Source organism: Pongo pygmaeus, chromosome 5, assembly GCF_028885625.2.
Source record: "Pongo pygmaeus isolate AG05252 chromosome 5, NHGRI_mPonPyg2-v2.0_pri, whole genome shotgun sequence".
Classification (NCBI taxonomy): domain Eukaryota; kingdom Metazoa; phylum Chordata; class Mammalia; order Primates; family Hominidae; genus Pongo; species Pongo pygmaeus.
The window spans coordinates 18,834,388-18,841,057 of NC_072378.2; the positions used below are offsets into that span (position 1 = coordinate 18,834,388).

The following is a 6,670-nucleotide window of genomic DNA, read 5'->3' on the forward strand; positions in this document are numbered from 1 at the left end:
CTGACCTATAAAATCTTGAGCAAAATAGAATACTGTAGTTATTTTAAACCATTCCGCTTTGGGGTAGCTTGTTATGCAACAACAATAATCAAAACATAGGGTCACTTGGCTTTCAAATGAGTTTTCTGTCTATGGTGTGTCAATTTTATTGGAATAAAACAATATATTTAGCAACACATCCACATGCTTTTTCAAGCTAACACTTTCTTTGGTAAACAAAAAAAACACAGGAACGTCACCTTAAAGTCACAGGGACATTTCAGACAAAAACTCAAATGGTGTGAGGCATGTAATTTCATTAATCCTCATTTACAACACCGTGGAGGAAGATATAATTTGACTTCACTGTATGCGTGGAGAAGATGAACAATTTAGAAACATAGCCTCAAGATTCTACCGTGTACCAGTGATGCCAAATTTTCAGATTTTCTCGCTGATGGTTACTCATTGTCTGGGTTCCAACAGCTGGAGATGCTTATATTTACATCATGGGATACCCATGCCATAAAATTGGTAATTGGTCAGATTGCATTTGTGTTACCAATTTGCGACTAATATCTGACTGGTCAGAAAGAAACTGCTTCCAACTTTTTCAAATCCACATCAACACTTGTTATCATCTGTCTTTCTTATGTTAACCATTCTCATGGGTATTAAGTGGTATTCCTAATGACTGATGATGCTGATTGTCTTTGCATGCCTTTATTGACCGTGTGTATATCTTCTTTGAAGAATGTTCCCGTTTTAAAATTCAGTTATTTATCTTTTTATTGTTGGATTGCAAGAGTTCTTTATATATACTGCAAGAGTTCTTTATATATACTGCATATTAGACCCTTATCAAATATATTATTTGCAAATATTTTTTCTCCTGTAAGACATTGATTTTTAACCAATTTTTGATCATGTGCAGCATTTTAAGTATCTGATGAAGCCATGGACACTCATCCAGTCAAGTGTACATGCCCATGAAATTTTGAATACATTTTCAGATATTTTTACAAAGATCCTGAAGCCTTAAGAAACCCCAAGAGCTTGTGTCTTTCCCCCATCTCCCCAGGTTTTGCTTTTCTCTAGGATTATGTACATACAGTCTGACAAAAGGAAAGTCCTTGCAATGAGTGGAAGAAAACAATTCTCTTGGTGGGTAGCTTGAGGATTCCATTTGGTGACAGAATAGCTTTATTGGGACCAGGCAATTCTCTATAAGGCTGAGTATGCTGGGTCTTCAGAGAAGAGAGGAAAACTGTGTATGAGACAAACAGATATTTTTTTCTACTCCTGGATAGAGTAGGAACAAGGGAGGAACTGAGAGGGGCAATGGAGAAACCCAAAACAAAAGGCAATGGAGAAACTGAGAGGGGGTTAGAGAAGATAATTCCCAGGGCATATCCTGATGAATTGCAAGTAAATGGATGTTTTTCTAGGGCTGATCAATGGCACTTGCTTAACTACCTTTGTCATGTCTGCTTCTCAACTGGGGAGAAAACGATGAAGTGGAACAGTGAGAACTATTTAAACAGACAACTGGGAGCCAGAGGCTGAGTAACATTTAGACCTTCCTATTTTTCTAAGGTCTGTTGGAAAAAGAATATCATGAATCTGAATACTAAATTTTTAGACATGCAAAGTTACCATTTAAGCCAAACTCAATGTCTTGTGACAAATTTGCTCCATTCTGTCTAATATCATTATCTTTGGTTTTAAAAAATAATCAGAAAAATTGTGCTCATTGTTTCAGAAGCTATCAGGAACTTCAAGGCATCATAGAAATTTAGCATTTAAATGTTAGAATTTAAGCCCTGTACCCAATTCCCTACTCATCATGCCTGGTAAAAGGTCATTTAGATTTTGCTTGAAGGCTTTTGATGATGGGGAAGTCACCACCTCATAATAAGCAATCCAGTTGACTTGATCTTTGGGCAGTTCTAACTCTTAGAAAATTCCTTCTTCACTGAGCTGAGTTAAGCCTGTACTGTACATAAGACACTGTCATATGTAGTGTCATACCAATGTTCCAAATGTCCTACCTAGTGGACATAAACCATAGGTACTCTTTATTTAGCACCATCTATAAGTCAAACACTTACGTGATAGGTGTTGTATATTAATATGTACTTATGATTAATCTTTACAATTCAGGAAGGCAGGAGTATCCTTCCTATTCAATAGGTAGGATTGAGAATTGCATTCATGTTTCAGAGATAATAACAGAAAAACTGGATTTGAACCTTGGTCTATATGATGCCAGAGTTTGAATGATTGCTACCATGCAACACTGTCTAGCTAAGAATGGTCTACTTTTTTTTTTTTTTTTTTTTTTTTTTTGAGACCGAGTCTTGCTTTGTCGTCAGACTGGAGTGTAGTGGCAGAATCTCAGCTCACTGCAACCTCTGCTTCCCGGGTTCAAGTGATTCTCCTGCCTCAGCCTCCCGAGTGGCTGGGACTACAGGCACATGTTACCATGCCCTGCTGATTTTGTGTTTTTTAGTAGAGACGGGGTTTCACCATGTTGGCCAGGATGGTCTTGATCTGCTGACCTCATGATCCACCTGCCTTGGCCTCCCAAGGTGCTGGGATTACATACTTAAAGGTTTGAATAATAGAAGACCATGCTGTTTTTCACTGTGCCTGCCTTCTGTTCCCTCCTCAGCAAGCAAATAGCATTAGATTCTTTGAACCAAAATCATCTGTTGAATATTTTTGTTACAAAGCTCTGTGCCAGCTGCTCTAAACAACATGATTTTTGAGAGGGAATTTGGCTTCTTAATGAATTAACTCACAACCTAGTAGCTACACCAGAAAGTAATACTATTAAGGACTATTTTTGTGGGACAAAGCACAATGGAATATGGATGATGAATAACCAGGTCCATCGAATGCTCTGCCTTTGGAATCATTTTGTTAGTGCATAGTTTTTTCGTCTCTCTACAGCTTCAATTTTCACTTTCTTGATGTTGCCTTTCTGCTGGAAATAAATAGATACCTAGTCGGTAGCTCGACAAATGGTAACATGTTTCTCTTTCTTTGTTCTGGTGGGCAACTAGATTTAAACACAAGATTTAGACAAGCTAGCTGGGAAATTTCTGTTTATCAGTTGAGTTATATGTGCATCAAGGCAGATGGTCCTAAAGAGATAGAAGTGGAATTGAGAAGTCTCCATTCTTGATGAATAGAGTCTGTAGAGGCAATGTGGCCAATGGGGTTTCACTTTTAACCACAGATTTTTAAGTTTTAAAAGTTAGTTTACTCATATTGATATTACAGAGCAGGCTCTTGAATAACAAGTGCTAAATAACTGTATCTGTAGGCCTTGAAGATTTCTGCAACACTAGGCATGGGCTGTTAAATGGAACTTTCATTGTATTCCCCATCTTGTGATGCATAATGGGGTCTTATGTTAGACGAGAGACATTGTAGATGAGTGCACACTATGACATTTATGGGAACAAGAGAGTACATTGATATCATATTTCATATATATTTATGCCTTTGAACTCCTCATGGACTTGTTCTTAGACTTTTGACTAGAAATAAATTCTTCACTGTTTAAGCAATGTTTTCCCAAACCTTTATGTACCTAGCACTATCCAATTTCTTTTTTATGCCTTGTTATCTCATGGACACAGTGGGAATTGAAAACCAGTGTTTTTAATAAAAAGGTCTTATATTGGTGAACAGGGAATTGAGGACTTGGAAGCTTCTAATTATGTAGCACAGGCAATGAATGCAGGCTGCCTCTGAGTTTACCCTGGTTCCTTCATCCAGCCTGGCAGGCACTGTGGAGGGGCCTTGCACACTCTGTGCTGGGAAGGCATGGGGAGGGGAGAAGAATCTTTTACTGGGAAGGCAAGAATAAAAGGGGTAGAGAGAACTAGGCATGTGATAAAAGCACATAAATCTGTTTAAATATATTCTTAAGATTGCTTTAAAATATTTGGTTCTGGCCTTTCAGAAGAGTCCTGGGGTTTTCAGACTTGAGGTGAAAGGATGATTGTATGAGTCAAGCTGCCTCAGGAATGCTGTTTGTAAATGATAATTTCTTCATTAGTTCTCATTAATTCATTCATTCTGCCAATATTTGCTGAGTGCCAGCCACTGTCCTAAAGCTGGAGTTCTAGTGATGAACAAGATTGACACAGCCGCAAATCTCATCAAATTCTAGAGACTCTCAGAGGCGTGTGGCCTCTGATCTCACAAAGTAAAAAGAACCCAAATTTCAGATAAAAAGACATTTATTTTTGGTTAAAAATATTTCCTTTAAGAAACCATCTCCGTGTAGTGCAATAATGTCACAGGATTTTAGGACTGAAAGGCTCATGCATTCATGTGATAAATATTTATGAGCTGCTATGTTACAAAGCAGTGCTACTGTCTCAGCTAACATTGTTAAAATGGTCAAGACATACAGGTCCGGTGTCCCCCCTTCCCTGAAGGATGGGACTTTACATACCTATGCTGTGGTTCAAGATGTGTTGATTGTGTATTTTGATCTCAGATAGCAATCTCCTCTCACTCCCCAGTAATTTCTGAATTCTAGAGAAAGCCTTAATGTAAGCTCCAGGTATTCACAATTTGTTGTGTCTGTCACATGGGATGTCATGGGGTTGTAGCTAATAGGAGAGGAAGAATGAAAGACAGTGTTAAAGTTTATTTATTCAGTTCTCTCATTTGTAAACAAGTTACCTGAACTCGAGAGCAGAAGGCACATAGGAGTGATAGAGCCAGGGCCAGGCTGTTCAGTTTTCAGGCAAGTCACCTTTCTAGCTCATCATCTTTGTGTATGGCCATTATGATATTTCTTTGGAATAAAAATTGCTTACCAGGATAAAGGGCAGGTCTTTGTCTCTCTCATTTACCACTGTATCCCCAGTGTCACAATAGTGCCTGGTATGTAGCAGATGCTCAATGAATGTTGGTGAAGGAATTAATAAATGAATGATATAAAGGCTTTTATCAAAAGTAAGTACGACTTAGAGAATATAGTGAAAAGTCAATTAATCCAGCTTTGCCAATAACATACAAAATCAATACGCATGTAGAGTTGGACTTTTTCATTGGCTTTACTGATCTTTACTATGAGTGTCTTATTAGTCATCTGAATCCCTTTCTGCTGCCTGAATTTCTAGAATAAAACATCAGGAAGGAGGGTTCCATGGTGTAATGGTTAGCACTCTGGACTCTGAATCCAGCGATCCAAGTTCAAATCTCGGTGGAACCTTTCATATTGGCTGGGTGCTGCGGGAGGCCAAGGTGGGCAGATCACTTGAGACCATGAGTTCAAACCCAGCCTGGCCAACATGGTAAAACTAAAATTACAAAAATTCAAAATTAGCCGGCATGGTAGCAGGCGCCTATAATCCTAGCTACTTGGGAGGCAGAGGCTGCAATGAGCTTTGCCACTGAACTCTAGCCTGGGTGACAGAAGGGGATTCTGTCTCAGAAAAAAAAAAAAAAAAGGTCCACACAATCGGAAATTATTCTTTCATCCAACAGGCAGTTGGTCATATACAGAGATTCCAAAGGAATTCCTTACAGATTCTTATTTTTAAAATAACACTAGTTAGAGAGGAGAGGTCATAGGATGGTTTAATTCATGCCATGTACCCTGACCCACAGACACTTGTCACAATGTGTCTGTATCACAATGTGTCACTGACACATTAGTAAGTGCAGTGATGGGCTGTATAATGAGGTTTCAGCCAATGATGAACAGCATGTGTGGTGGTGGTGCCCTAAGATTATAATACTATATTTTTACTGTACCTTTTCTATGCTTAGATACACAAATATTTACCACAGTATTTCAGTTGCCTACAGTATTCATACAGTACTATGATGTACAGAGTTCTAGCCTAGGAGCCATAGGCTATACCATGTAGCCTAGGTGTGTAGCACAGAAGGCTGTGCCATCTAGGTTTGTGTAATGTTTCCACAGCAATGAAATCACGTAATGACACATTTCTGAGCATGTATCCCTACTGTTAAATGGTGTATGACTGTAAACGACATCCCAGAATGGAGAAGGTTGCTTACGTAAAGAAGATTGCTGTTTAGCTAGAAGATGCAGTTGATAAATACAACAATTATTTGAGAAAAGAGAAAGGGCTCAGTTTCTTTGGGACACTATGCTGGCAGTTAAATAATCTGTTTTTAATTTTGTCTCTCTAATCTAATGACCCAAAATGAAGTATTTCTTGGCATATGCACTGAAGAGAAAGGTTCCAGCTTGTCCTATGTACCACAGACTATTCCAGGTTTATTTCACCACCATTCACAGTGTCCAAAGAATGTTTGGGGTTATGAATGGAATCAGTTAAACAATAGCCTATTATTTATGCACCTAAGTTAGCTGAAAGCAGACACCATAAAACATATTTTGGAAATGAAATATGTTTTTCTCTATCAAAGTTATCTAATAAGGTACAATTATACCCAAAGGCAGTTGGATTTGATTTTTATAAATGATAACATATTTTTTTTTTCTTTTATTGTAATTATTATTATTATTATTATTATTATACTTTAGGTTTTATGGTACATGTGCCCAATGTGCAGGTAAGTTACATATGTATACATGTGCCATGCTGGTGCACTGCACCCACCAACTCGTCATCTAGCATTAGGTATATCTCCCAATGTTATCCCTCCCCCCTCCCCCCAACCCACA

General features: G+C 38.2%; 1 non-coding gene across 1 annotated transcript; it reads left to right on the forward strand.

The window, feature by feature from the left end:
- The first annotated feature begins 5,149 nt into the window (after window positions 1–5,149).
- TRNAQ-CUG (transfer RNA glutamine (anticodon CUG)) lies at window positions 5,150–5,221 on the forward strand. The gene has a single exon. It is a non-coding gene; the product is annotated as a tRNA-Gln (tRNA).
- The last annotated feature ends 1,449 nt before the right edge of the window (window positions 5,222–6,670 follow it).